The following is a 15,661-nucleotide window of genomic DNA, read 5'->3' on the forward strand; positions in this document are numbered from 1 at the left end:
ACTTGGGTGGGCTGGGCCGAGCTGGGCGGAGGGGCAAAACGCAGGTGCTAGCAGGTATCTGGGCTGATCCCGCTAACACTGTGTTTTTGGGAACCCTAAACTGCTGGGGACGCTAGTATAGATCTGATCGGATCAGATATTGATCTGTACAGATACTATACCACTAAGGGAGGCGTATGCTGCGTGCGTGGGTGTTAGCGGTACTGGCGCTTATCTGACGCTGCCTGGGGCGACGCATATCACCGCCGGGCGATCAGGGGGCTAAATCTTTATTCGGTAATAAACGGCGGGTGCCCTGACATTATAAAAAATAAACAAACTAACCAGCGTCACCCGTAACGGTTATACAGTGATCAGTGGTGAAAGGGTTAACTAGGGGGCAATCAAGGGGTTAAAACATTTATTAGATAGTATATGGGGGTCCCTGTCGCTATAAAACTCTGACGGCGAACCTAAATATTTACGTCCCTAACTAGCATCACCAGCGACACTAATACAGCGATCAGAAAAATGATCGCTTAGCGACACTGGTGACAGGGGGTGATCAAGGGGTTAAAACTTTATTAGGGGGGGTTAGGGGGGTACCCTAGACCTACAGGGGACCTAACACTCACTGCCCTGACACTGTAACTGTCACAAACTGACACCAATACAGTAATCAGAAAAAAAAAAAAAAAAAAACCTGCTTGGTGTCAGTTTGTGACAGGGGGGGGGGGTGATTGGGGGGGGATCGGGGGGCGATCAGGGGGGGGATCGGGGTGTTTAGTGTGCCTGGCATGTTCTACTGTGTGTGTGTGTTGTGCACTTACATTGCAGTCTTCTCTCCTCGGCCCGGAACGGAAAATACCGAGCCGAGGAGAGATGACATCATTTCCTCTGCCTCTGTGTACAATACAGAGGCAGGGAAATGATCCCATTGGCTGAGAGCGATCGCGAGGGGGGGGCCACGAATGGATGGCCTCCCCCTCACCTCCGATCGCCGGGGGAGATTTGCCGACCGCCGCAGGCACCGGGGGGGGGTCCGATCGGACCCCCCACCCGCGGGCAGGCAAGGACGTACATACACGTCCTTTTGCCTGCCCGTGCCGCTCTGTCGACGTATATAGTCGTGCGGCGGTCGGCAAATGGTTAAACTCTCTTCTGCGAAAAAGTTTTATCCCTATTGTGGGGTCACCAGTACAGTATTTGTAAATTGAAATCATATCCCCTCTCAAGCGTCTCTTCTCCAGAGAGAATAAGTTCAGTGCTCGCAACCTTTCCTCATAACTAAGATCCTCCAGATCCTTTATTAGCTTTGTTGCCCTTCTTTGTACTCGCTCCATTTCCAGTACGTCCCTCCTGAGGACTGGTGCCCAGAACTGGACAGCATACTCCAGGTGCGGCCGGACCAGAGTCTTGTAGAGCGGGAGAATTATCGTTTTATCTCTGCAGTTGATCCCCCTTTTAATGCATGCCAATATTCTGTTTGATTTATTAGCAGCAGCTTGGCATTGCATGCCATTGCTGAGCCTATCATCCAATAGGACCCCCAAGTCCTTTTCCATCCTAGATTCCCCCAGAGGTTCTCCCCCCAGTGTATAGATTGCATTCATATTCATATGTGACATGCCCACCAGGTGGAACTCAACGTTGGCCATGCTGCAGCGGCTGCACACGCAGCAGAGGGCCATCAATGAGTACCTGTGCGACTATGGCACCAGGACAGGGTCAGGGGAGCTTGGTTTTTTTTCCCCACGCCAGTGGGCCATGATCAGGGATGCATGCACTGTCCTGTCACCATTTGAGGAGGCCACGAGGATGGTGAGCAGTGACAGTGCATGCATCAGTGACACTGTCCCCCTTGTCCACCTGTTGGAGCACACGCTGCGTGGAATAATGGACAGGGCACTTGAGGCAGAACAGAGGCAGGAAGAGGAGGACTTCCTTAGCTCTCAAGGCCCCCTTTATCCAGACAGTGTTCCTGCGTGCCCGCCGATCACACAGGAAAAGGACGAGGAGGAAGAGGAGGAGGAGGAGGAGGAAGATTGTGTCAGTATGGAGGTGGAGCCTGGCACTCAGCATCAGCAGCAGTCTTTAAGGGATCAGTCCCAAGAAACACATGGACTTGTACGTGGCTGGGAGGAGGTGGCTGCGGACCATGTCGTCCTTAGTGACCCAGAGGACTCCGGACCGAATGCCTCAGCAAACCTACGCTGCATGGCCTCCCTGATCCTGCAAAGCCTGCGTAAGGATCCTCGTATTCGTGGTATCAAGGAGAAGGACCAATACTGGCTGGTAACCCTCCTTGATCCACGTTACAAGGGTAAGGTTGCGGACCTTATCTTGCCATCGCAGAGGGAGCAGAGGAGGAAACATCTTCGGGAGGCCTTGCAGAAAGTTCTGTGTAACGCGTTCCCAGAGACTGGGAGGTTACAAACTCCTGTTTCTGGACAACGTGTTGCTGAGGCTTCAGTCAGTCAAAGAAGGAGCGGTGGAGAAGGTGGCCGTCTGACCGATGCGTTCAGACAATTTTTTGGTCCGCAGCCCCAAGGTATGATCGGTTCCAGCAACCATCGCCCGCGTCTGTTTTACATGGTGCAGGAATACCTAGGGGCAAGATCAGACTTGGACACCTTTCCCACCGAAAATCCTCTGGGTTACTGGGTCTTGAGGATGGATCACTGGCCAGAGCTTGCACAGTATGCAATTGAGCTACTGGCCTGTCCTGCATCCAGCGTTCTTTCGGAACGCACATTCAGTGCTGCTGGAGGCGTGGTAACCGATCACAGGGTGCGTTTGTCCACTGACTCGGTCGATCGACTGACCTTCATAAAAATGAATGAGTCTTGGATCACCACCAGATACCAAGCACCTGATGCTGATGTAACTGAATAATTTTTTTTGAAATCTCAGATCCCTTCAAAGACTGCCTATGCTGATGCTGAGTGACTATCCCTGAGTAATTATCCTCTTCCTCCTCAATCATCACGCTGATAGCTTGTAAGAACATTTTTGGTTCTGGGCGCCACCACCAGTGCCTAAGGCACAATTTTTCAGCCCCTGTTTAACAGGGGCGTGTAATTACGATTTTTGATGTAATACTTTGCAGCAGGGCTCGTTCCTGCATTCCAACTAGAGTGTCTGTGAGGGGTTGCAGTGTTGTGGCACCAGCACCAGTGCCTAAGGCACAATTTTTCAGCCCTTGTTTAACAGGGGCGTGTAATTACAATTTTTGATGCAATACTTTGCAGCAGGGCTCGTTCCTGCATTCCAACTAGAGTGTCTGTGAGGGGTTGCAGTGTTGTGGCACCAGCACCAGTGCCTAAGGCCTAATTTTTCAGCTCCTGTTCAACAGGGGCATGTAATTACAATTCTTGATCTAATATTTCACAGCAGAGCCCTGTGAGGGCTTACAGTGTTGTGGCCACAGCAACACCTAAGGCCCAAATTTCTGCTGAGTATATAGGGCAGGATCCTACTTTCAAACAACTAACTTACAAACGACTCCTACTTGCAAACGGAAGGAGACAACAGGAAGTGAAAATAAATCTACCCCTAGGAAGGGAAATTCTCTCCTGTAAGAGTTAATATGGGAAAAACATTTCTCCTTTCCACTGATGCTTTCCAATCCATTGGGACAAAAAGTGAGGTGAAATCTTCTGAAGAGGAGGAAAGACAGCAAAACAAATGTCACAGGGGTGATAACCCTTCCCTATGTTTTCCAAAAAGCTTAAAAAAGATTTTTTGGCTGGAGCTAAACACGTTAAAAATGTACCCGTTCAAAATTACAAAGAGATTCTACTTAACAACAAACCTACAGCCTGTATACTGCTGTTCAGAGTATATAGGGCCTGGTGGCCCCACACCTTTCCTTATTTAAATTTGGGTGCAGGGTTCCCCTTAATATCCATACAAGACCCAAAGGGCCTGGTAATGGACTGGGGGGTACCCATGCCGTTTGTCTCACTGATTTTCATCCATATTGCCAGGACCCGACATTACATTAAACCCGCAAGCAGTTTTAAATGAGATTTTTTCCTTTAAAAATGACATTTGGTGCAGGGACTGTTCTAAACACGGGAAACATGCGTCACTTTACAGGCATACTATAGACACCCCTCAGGTACGATATTTAAAGGAATATTTCACTTTTTTTTTTTTACTTTAAGCATCATTAAAATCACTGCTCCCGAAAAAACTGACGTTTTTAAAAGTTTTTTTTGCATTGATACATGTCCCCTGGGGTAGGACCCGGGTCCCCAAACCCTTTTTAGGACAATACCATGCAAATTAGCCTTTAAAATGAGCACTTTTGATTTCGAACGTTCGAGTCCCATAGACGTCAATGGGGTTCTAACGTTCGTGCGAACTTTCGGTCCGTTCGCAGGTTCTGGTGCGAACCGAACCGGGGGGTGTTCGGCTCATCCCTACTCCTAAACTTGGGGTGCGTGTTATATGCCGACGCGTGTTATACGCCGATAAATACGGTAATGTATAGAAGGTAGGGCCCGAAAGTGACTCAAGCCCAGGGGCCCCCACCACCCTAAGTCCTGCCCTGGGTACATCGTACCCCTACTGATTTACAACAACAAAAAAAATTAACTTAGAAATAGACACCCAGACATTTGACAAGTTCTTAATAAAAATAAAATAACAAACTCCCCAAAAATGTCCCTTGTTGTAAATCAGTGACAATGCCCACCACCAAATGATATGCGATGACCTGGCTGAGCTGCCATCAGATATATAAGGAAAGAGGCAGCGATAGTGGTGACATCATTGACCAAATACAGCCTACCTCACTGCCGAGCTTCCATGTTATGGCTTCAGTATTAATTTGAAAATGCTGATCTTCTGGAGCCCAGGATGTAAAATTCCCCACATCATTATAAATCACAGTGATATTATCCTTATATATCAAATTTGTTATTTTGTAGTGATTAACAAACTCTCCGTATTCATTAAAAAAAGGTGCTGGCTCATTTAAGCCAAATGCATATTTTATTTCTTTTAAATAGTGATGCAACTTCAACATGAAAATAGAAAGAGAAAAGTGTGTTAAATAAAGAATAGAAATTTGTCAAATAAAAATGTGTATTTAAAGTCCAACTCACTCCTGATATCCCCCCTCTGGTCCCACCCTCCACTTGGGTTAAACCTTAATTCTGCAGAGAGGAGTGTCATGTAAAGACTTGGTGCTGAACTCATCTCCATTCTCCTTTCAGTCAAGGGCAGGGATGCCTTGCCACCCTGAGCTCATGGTAAATTAGCTAAATGATGCTTCGAGTCATTAAAGCCAGAATAAAAATATAATTTCTAGTGACCAGGTGAGTCTTTGCAAGACAGGTAGGATATCATCTGGAGCTGCTTTTTTAGAGGGATGGAATTTTGTGATTTGCATCTAATCTGATATCGGCCTTTAGATCAGAGGGTCCAGTCATTAATTGCTCATCTTGCAAGATGCATTTTCCTGACCAGTGAATCTAACCTTTACCCTAGGTTCACATCTATGCAGCTGATGAGTCATTGGTTGTTAAGGACGTGACGCCCGGCTTCCCGGCCCGCTGCTTAACAACCAGCTATTCTTCACACAGAATTCTAATCGGTCGATCATTTTTCGAATCCGAATTCTAATCATTCTGAAAATGTGCAATTCATTCGAAAAAAAATAAACAGAACAAATTTTAACTTATTTCAATTAAATTTGTTACTATTTGTTACTATTTCATTTGGAGATTGGGATACATCCCAATCTCTAAATAACCCAAAATTTGTCAGAATTTGTATTCAGACCGGAATGAAAAGCACGTGTTTAATTTCCACTGATCATCTAGGTCAGTGTTTTTCAACTCCTGTCCTCAAGGTGCACCAACAGGTCATGTTTTCAGGATTTTCCTCAGATGAAATGACTGTGGTAATTACTAAGGTCGTGAAACTAATAAAATCACCTGTGCAAAAAAATGAAAAGCCTAAAAACATGACCTGTTGGGGCGCCTTGAGGGCTGGTGTTGAGAAACACTGATCTAGGTAATGTCATTGAGCAACAAATGCCCCCAGTGACATTTTGGCTAGTTTAATGCCCCAGTTATATTGGCGGTCAGTGAAAATTGCTCTGTTGGGACTTGTTTACATTTTTAGCTGCCAATGTCATTCCTGGGAAAAACTATTCTTGGAGGATTGCTTTTCATAGACACTTGACAGGTGACTGAGAGGTGATAAGCTGCCTCCTCACTGCTTGTTTTATCCTCCCTGGCAGTATGATTATGTCAGATTTTTGTGTCTCATAGCGGTACATTGTTTTGCATGCAAATTTGTCGTTTTATATTGTAGGCCTGTAATTCTTAGGAATAACTCACTTAAATCTGTCCAAACAAGAGTCTAGTAGACATCCCGGGTATGATAACGTTTGAAACACAAAATCATAAATTATATTATAATAAAAGCCTAGAAATAATTATAACAAATACAAGTTTCCAGGCAGAAATTAACAGTATATATAATATAAAACTGCATGCAGGACACTGGACAAAGCATTAGGGACAAAAGGGATGTGAAATGATTTGATACAGTAATGTAATCTGTAAGATTACAGTGTACTGTATGTATTATGCTTTTTGCACTTTTTGAATCTGGCGCCGGGCATCGCCCTGTGCGTTGCGACACTCGCAGGGAACGGAGCCCGGCCTGGGGACAAGGTAAGTAACTTTGCCTTGATCCTGCAATGCAATCCAGAGTGTGGCTCGGGGCTACCGCTTTTGATAATGAAAATTCACCCCGAGCCACACTCGGGATTACCGCTGGGGATATTAAAGGAGAAGTATGGCCAAAGTTATTTCGGCCATATTTCTCATGTGGGTCACAGGACTGCACTTTGTTCTGCACTCCTGTGACTCAGATTCAGCAGACAGCGGGCTAAAGGCTGGTGTCAGCTAACACCACAGAGCCCGTCCATGCTCTGGACAGATCCCAACAATATGGTTAGGATCTGCCAGGATGCCTAATCAGCAGCTGGTTCAGACTTTCATTGTGCCACTGACAGACTGAGCCAGCCGCTTCCACCCCCTCCACAGCCCGACACTCCAGTGAGCACTGGAGGGAATAGCAGAGAGCCGGTGACTGACAGTCATCACTCTGCTCACTGAAGACCAAGAACTGAGCGATCAGCAGTCATGTGAGAGGTGGTGGAGGACAGCTGCAGGATCTGACCACCACATCACCACATAGGTAAGTATAAATGTTTTTTTTAAAACCACAATTCTCTTTTAACCCTTAAAAGCCTTCAGCACTGCACTGTATGCATTACACATGGTTGCAGGGTGGTGTTGATTAGGGGGTGGCAGTAAAATCCCTGTTTGTGTAGCTCCCTTATTGCAAATGTAAATGAGACCTTACATTGATTGGTGGCATATATTTTTATCAGGTTAGAAAAATAAACTTTATAGTAACATGAGGGAGGGTATGGTTAGAAGGAAATCTCACTTTTCGCTTTAGTGAGATTTATTGTGAAACACCCAGAATGTTAGGGCTCATTCACACTACTGGTTAGAGGGTGGTAAAACCATGCAGTTAAGCAGAGTTTTTACCACCCCACGTGCTACCCCTTTGTATAGGCAGTGGTTGGGGGTGGCTGCGGTCATGATGCTTTGCTTCACAGCAGGAATTATTCACCCCGTTGCTTTTGCCAGGTGCTAGCGCCCACCAAACACAACCCAGTCAAGTAAATGGGTGCAGATCTGTAGCTGCTCTGTAGCTTCTTCCTCTCGCTCTGGAACTGCCTGAAGACAAAATCTGGTGGCAAGGAAGAGGGAGAGGTTGCAGCATGGACAGATGATGATTGGTTATGACTCAGTAAATGATTCCATAGATTCCTCCCTATGCTGGCCGAAGCACTAGAATTACATCGTCTTGCATCTGACTAATGTTCTGAAAGATAGGAGAAACCCTGCTGTGTGTATATAGGGGGGCTGACAGTGCTGATAGTATCAGCAGCCGGGTCTCCCTGCAGTCATCATGACAAGAAGGAGACCCGGACTCTAAACTGTGAATCTCTTCCCAAGGCACCCAAGATGGCTGCTAATGGGGTGCTATGGGGGTGATAGGGGAAATTTTGGGGGTGCACCAACCTGACACCACCCCTGATTAAAGGGTCAATTAGTTATGTTTGTCCATCAGGCCAAACTATATTTTTTTAGAGAAGGGCGGGGATTTGAATATTTAGTATTTTATTGTATCAATTTTTAGGCTACATTTCAAATGATCACCAATACCAGAAAAGTATACATTTTTTTTACATTTTCTGAAATTCCTTGAAAAGGCTGTATACTGTACCTTATGTCTGTAATAATGAGGATGCTTATTATACAATTTTCCTTTATAGAGCAGATTGATATCATGCAGTGCTTTGGCCATAGCTTCTACCGCATAATAAATTCGTGGAGAGAGTCCTTGATCCAGAATATTAAATAAATTTGGATACATTTCTTCTTCCAAAGACCCATAATAGGTAAGTAGACATAATATGGTATTGTTTCTATTTTCTTTATTTTCAGACATACACTTTGCAATTGATAAAAAATAGATGGAAGCTGATGAATTATTTAAGGTATAAGTCTTGTCAATTCTATCAAAAAAATGTTCTTTATTTGGAATGAATAAAGGGTATAAATCCAGAGCCAAGCTACCATTAAAGAATGTGTAAAAATGATATCCTGTAGAGCTGAGAAATCTCAAAGGAGGAACAATAAATGTTTTATCGTAAATGGTATTATTAACAAAGAAAAAATGATCAAGTAAATTGTTACTGATAAATGATCCACATAATACAATTACTTTAGCACTGGAGTTTTTGATAACAAAAATTGCATTATTTATAATTTGTTCTACATAAATGTAATCATACGAACTAGACGAAAATGAAACTGAATATTCAACACAAATACCATTACTTTTCATGTACTTTATTAATATCTCCTTGTCATTGACTCCGGCATCATCTTGTGATGCAAATATTCCAACCCACGTCCAGCTAAAATGTTTCAACAACTTAATAACAGCCATATAATGAACATGGTCATTCTGAATTGTCCGGAATACATGAGGATAGAGAAGCCTATTTGTTAGAGAATAGTCCGTAGCTCCATAACTGATCTTCAAAACAGAAAAACAGTCATTATTTTCAATGTTTGTGGACAATATTTGGAAAAATTTCCAAAAGGTCAAATGGATTGGTAACTATGACTAAAATCTAGACATATAATTGTTTATACTTATTTAATATTTATTAGTTATATTAACCATTTGACCTCCGGAAGAATTACCCCCCTTCATGGCCAGTCCATTTTTTACTATACAGCACTGTGTTACTTTAACTGCGTGGTCATACAATGCTGTCCATAAATGAAATTTATGTCATTTTTCCCCACAAATAGAGCTTTCCTTTGGTGGTATTTGATCACCACTAGGTTTTTTTATTTTTTGCACTATAAACAAAAAAGGCTTAAAATTTTTGCAAAAAAACCCCAATATTTTTTACTTTCTCCTATAAAACATATCCAATAAAGAAAAAAATCAATTTTCTTCATGAATTTAGGGCAATATGTTTTCTGCTACATATTTTTGGTAAAAATAAACCCCAATAAGCGTATATTGATTGGTTTGGGCAAAAGTTATAGTTTCTACAAACTGTTGTATGTACTGGAATTCAAATTAATTAATTTTTTATACTTGTAATGATGGTGATCAGTGACTTATAGCAGGACTGATATATTGTGGTGGACAATATGACACTTTTGACACTTTGTGGGAACCAGTGACACTAATGCAGTGATAAAAATATACACTGTCACTGTACTAACGACAATGGCTGGGAAGGGGTTAAATATCTAGGGCGATCAAAGGGTTAAATGTGTACCTAGCCAGTGTGTATGTGTTTACATATGCAGAGCTCCGTCCTGTGTCTCTCCTCGCTGATCAGCGGATGTCGGCAGACACCCATTGGCTGGCACAAGCTGATTAGGATCTGCTGTGACTAATCACAGCAGAAGCTGTGCGCCAGCAGTATTTGCAAGTGCTCCCTATGCGGAAGTGCAGATCACATAAATGTACAGTATCTCACAAAAGTGAGTACACCCATCACATTTTTGTAAATATTTTATTATATCTTTTCATGTGACAACACTGAAGAAATGACACTTAGCTACAATGTAAAGTAGCTTGTATAACAGTGTAAATTCGCTGTCCCCTCAAAATAATAGACATGTGCGATTAGTTTTGTACGAATCGAAAATTCGTACGAATTTCCGTAAATTCGTACATTCGGGAAGATCCGAAATACGAATTGCTATGCTTCCAAATTTTGTATAAAATACAAAATTTCGTTTACGAATTTCAGGTCCAAATTCCTAATGAACATTCGTAATTGTTACGAAAAGTTAACAAACCTAAAAGTTAAAACCCCAGGAAGTCAGCACAGCACAGGGATGTTGGGAGCCCCTCATAATGATAAAAATTCATCATAACGAACATTCGTAATTGTTACAAAAAGTTAACGAACCTAACGAAAATTCGTATTTCGTACAAATCCAAATTGAGTTTCGGACACGAATTACAAAATACAAATTAATTCTAATACAAAACGGAACGGAACAAAACGAAACTAAATTTATTGACAGCGCACATGTCTACAAAATAACTCAACACACAGCCATTAATATCTAAACTACTGGCAACAAAATTGAGTACACACCTATGTGAAAATGTCCAAATTGGCCCCAAAGTTTCAATATTTTGTGTGGCCACAATTATTTTCCAGTACTTCCTTAACCTTCTTGGGTTCACCAGAGATTCACAGGTTGCCACTGGAATCCTCTTTCACTCCTCCATGATGACATCACGGAGCTGGTGGATGTTAGAGACCTTGCACTCCTCCACCTTCCATTTGAGGATGCCCCACAGTTGCTCAATAGGGTTTAGGTCTGAAGACATGCTTGGCCAGTCCATCACCTTTACCCTCATCTTCTTTAGAAAGGCAGTGGCCGTCTTGGAGGTGAGTTTGGGGTCGTTATCATGTATCGTGGATTAATGCCCTGTGGTCCAGTCTCCGAAGGGAGGAGATCATGCTCTGCTTCAGTATGTCACAGTACATGTTGGCATTCATGGTTCCCTCAATGAACTTTAGCTCCCCAGTGCCGGCAGCACTCATGCAGCCCCAGACCATGACACTTCCACCACCATGCTTGACTGTAGGCAAGACACACTTGTCTTTGTACTCCTCACCTGGTTGCTGCCACACACGCTTGACACCATCTGAATCAAATACGTTTATCTCGGTCTCATCAGAGCACAGGATATGGTTCCAGTAATCCACATCCTTTCTCTGCTTGTCTTCAGCAAATTGTTTGTGGGCTCTCTTGTGCATCATCTTTAGAAGAGGCTTCCTTCTGGGAAGACAGCCATGCAGACCAATTTGATGCAGTGTGCAGCGTATGGTCTGAGCACCGACAGGCTGACCCCCCACCCCTTCAACCTCTGCAGCAATGCTGGCAGCACTCATACTCTATTTCCCAAAGACAACCTCTGGATGTGACTCTAAGCATGTGCACTCAACTTCTTTGGTTGACTATGGCGAGGTATGTTCTGAGTTGAACCTGTCCTGTTTAACCAATGTATGGTCTTGCCCACCGTGCTGAAGCTCAGTTTCAGGGTCTTGGCAATCTTCTTATAGCCTAGGCCATCTTTATGTAGAGCAACAATTCTTTTTTCAGATCCTCATAGAGTTCTTTGCCATGAGGTTCCATGTTGAACTTCCAGTGACCAGTATGAGAGAGTGAGAACGATAACACCAAATTTAACACACCTGCTCCCCATTCACACCTGAGACCTTGTAACAATAACGAGTCACATGACACCGGGCAGGAGAAAAATTGGTCTTTGGATGTCAGTGGTGCGGCTAAATGGGCATTTAACTTTGGGGTGTATTCACTTTTGTTGCCAGCGGTTTAGACGTTAATGGCTGTGTGTTGAGTTATTTTGAGGAGACTGCAAATTTACACAGTTATACAAGCTGTACACTCACTACTTTACATTATAGCAAAGTGTCATTCCTTCAACGTTGTCAAATGAAAAGATAGAATAAAATATTTACAAAAATGTGAGGGGTCTACTCACTTTTGTGAGATACTGTATGTGATTCTGAACATAACAGCCTCCCTGAGCCGAACGACCCCCTGTTTGGTTTGCACCAGAGCTTTCGAACATCGTGAAAGTTTGGAACCGAATAACAAACCCGATTGAAGTCTATGGGACTCGAATGTGAAAAATCAAAAGTGCCCATTTTGAAGGCTTATATGCAAGTAATTGGGTATACAATGGTTATGGGGGTCTGGGTAGTGCCCAGAGGTGTGTTAGAGAACCTTAGTGAACAAACAGTATGATGAAGGCCAAGGAACACACCAGACAGGTCAGGGATAAAGTTGTGGAGAAGTTTAAAGCAGGGTTAGGTTATAAAAAAATATCCCAAGCTTTGAACATCTCACAGAGCAATGTTCAATCCATCATCCAAAAATGGAAAGAGCATTAACTAGAGAAGCAGCCACGAGGCCCATGGCAACTCTGGAGCTTATGTGGAAGGATCTGTCCACAGGACAACTATTAGTCGTGCACTCAAAAAATCTGGCCTTTATGGAAGAGTGGCAAGAAGAAAGCCATTGTTGAAAGAAAGCCAAAAGAAGTCCCGTTTGCAGTTAGCGAGAAGCCATGTGGGGGGCACAGCAAACATGTGGAACAAGGTGCTGTGGTCAGAGGAGACCAAAATGTGGCCTTAAAGCAAAACACCATATGTGGCGGAAAACTAACACTGCACATCACCTTGAACACACCATCCCCACCGTGAAACATGGTGGTGGTAGCATCATGTTGTGGGGCTGCTTTTCTTTAGGAGGGACAGGAAAGCTGATCAGAGTTGATGGGAAGATGTTTGGAACCAAATACAGACATTAAACAAGTAAAAAAGGCGCAATACATAAGTACCTCAATCAACTGTTCCTAATAGTCCAAGGGCAAGATATATGCATATAAACAAATATATATATATATATATATATATATATATATATATATATATATATATATATTTATATTTATTATTATTCATGATTTATATAGCGCCAACAGTTTACGCAGAGCTTTACAATGTATAGGGGGGACAACACAATTACAGTACAGTTCAATACAAAAGGTACAGGAGGGCCAAAAACAGAGCAAACAGTGTGGGCGCCGGACAGTGACGTCACTACTGTGCGACGCGTTTCTGAGTCAGCTCGCTATAGATGGAGGGAATAGCGGCACTCCTTTATCAAGCATAGGGGATAAGTGCTGGGTAGTAACATTATATAGTCTGTCAAGGGGCGGGGCCAGAGGACATTATCAGGGAGAAGATAAAACACACAGAGGCACAATGACACATTGCTGGAACAACCTTATGGGGAACAACTTTATGGGGAAGGGGGAAGAAGGGGAGGGGGAGGAAAGGAATGAGGGGGAAAAAGAGAGGGGAGGGGAGAGAAGGAAGAAAAGAGGATGGAAGGAAGAGGGAAAAGAAAAAGAAAAAGAAAAATGGGAAGGGGGAGGGGGGAAGAAAAAAGGGGAAGGGGAAATGGTCACATACTTACTTGGTTACACACCCGCCACCCCCATATATATATAAACAGGATAGTGTATAGATAGATAGATAGATAGATAGATAGATAGATAGATAGATAGATAGAAAAAGCCTGCGTTAAAAACGATAGAAAATATATGTAATTATGTTAAGATAAAATGAAGAGGTATTGAATAATGATAATATAAAAAAGATCAGAAAAACAATCTAATAAATGAGTACTTATAGGACAGTAGCTATCTCAATACTCTCATTGAGGCCAGCCGACGAAAGAACATCGAGAGCATAAATCCAAAAATTCTCCCTAGCGCAACGTTTTTTGAAACGTTCAGCTGCGGTGAGAGACTTATGCCGCGTACACACGAGCGGACTCTCCGGCATACTTGGTCCGGCGGACCAGAGTCTGCCGGACAATCCGCCCGTGTGTAGGCTCCGGTGGACTTTTCCGGCGGACTTTTTCCCAAAAGCCCACCGGACCTAGATTCAAAACAAGTTTTAAATCTTTCTGTCGGACTCAGCTTCTGGCGGAAAGTCCGCTCGTCTGTGTGCTGGTCTGACGGAAAGCCCGCTCGTGTGTATGCTGGTCCAACGGACCAGATACGACGCGGGGGCAGGGTATTGCATTTCGCGCTCGCTGCAATAGGAAAAACAAATTTTCCTATTGCGGCGAGCGCGGGGCATACCAGGCCCTTAGGTCTGGATTATAAAGGGAAACCCCTACGCCGAAAAAACGGCGTGGGGTCCCCCCTAGAATCCATACCAGACCCCGATCCGAGCACGCAGCCCGGCCGGTCAGGAAAGGGGGTGGGGACGAGCGAGCGCCCCCCCCTCCTGAACTGTACCAGGCCGCATGCCCTCAACATGGGGGGTGGGTGCTTTGGGGGAGGGGGGGCGCCCTGCGGGCCCCCCCCACCCCACAGCACCTTGTCCCCATGTTGATGAGGACAAGGGCCTCTTCCCGACAACCCTGGCCGTTGGTTGTCGGGGTCTGCGGGCGGGGGGCTTATCGGAATCCGGGAGCCCCTTTATTAAGAGGGCCCCCAGATCCCGGCCCCCCCACCCTATGTGAATGAGTATGGGGCTGTGGGACTGTGACGTTTTAGGGGGAGTGGTCACTGGGTGATGTTGACCATGCCCCCTAAAATGTCACAGTCCCAGCATGCCCAGGGACTGTGACATCATAGGGGGCGGGGTCTCCGCCTATATAAGTCACAACGGAGCCCTCAGAGAGCAGTCCAGCTGGAGAGAGCGTCGTTTCAACATCTGGAGAAGAGAAGACAAGACAAGAAGCTCAGAAGTCTGGACCTCCGCTGGCAAGAGAGCTACCTGAAGACAGCAGAGGAGCTGGCCGAAGAACTGGAACACCGGGAGAAGAGGCCGGAGAGAGCGGAGAAGAACCAACCGGACGCCGGGAGGAGATGAACCGGAGGGACCCCCGAAGCCGGAGGAAGATCCCCCCCGGAGCTGTTTAATAAATTATTTTAAAAACCTGTGTAGTGTGTTTTATTATTGACACTTTTTCCCTAGGTGAATGGGTAGGGGTACCATGTACCCCATACTCATTCACATAGGGTGGGGGGGCCGGGATCTGGGGGCCCTCTTATTAAAGTGGGCTCCCGGATTCCGATAAGCCCCCGCCTGCAGACCCCGACAACCAACAGACAGGGTTGTCGGGAAGAGGCCCTTGTCCTCATCAACATGGGGACAAGGTGCTTTGGGGTGGGGGGGGCCCGCAGGGTGCCCCCCTCCCCCAAAGCACCCACCCCCCATGTTGAGGGCATGCGGCCTGGTACGGTTCAGGAGAGGGTGGGCGCTCGCTCATCCCCTTTCCTGACCGGCCGGGCAGCGTGCTTGGATCGGGGTCTGGTATGGATGCTAGGGGGGACCCCACGCCGTTTTTTCGGCGTAGGGGTTTCCCTTTATAATCCATACCAGACCTAAGGGCCTGGTATGCACAGCGACGGGGCTTGCAAGGTGTCAATCTCGCCGATAAATGCGGCAAGATTGACTTCCTTTTCTAGTCCC

The sequence above is a fragment of the Aquarana catesbeiana genome, linkage group LG01 (assembly GCF_042186555.1).
Source record: "Aquarana catesbeiana isolate 2022-GZ linkage group LG01, ASM4218655v1, whole genome shotgun sequence".
Taxonomy (NCBI): Eukaryota; Metazoa; Chordata; class Amphibia; order Anura; family Ranidae; genus Aquarana; species Aquarana catesbeiana.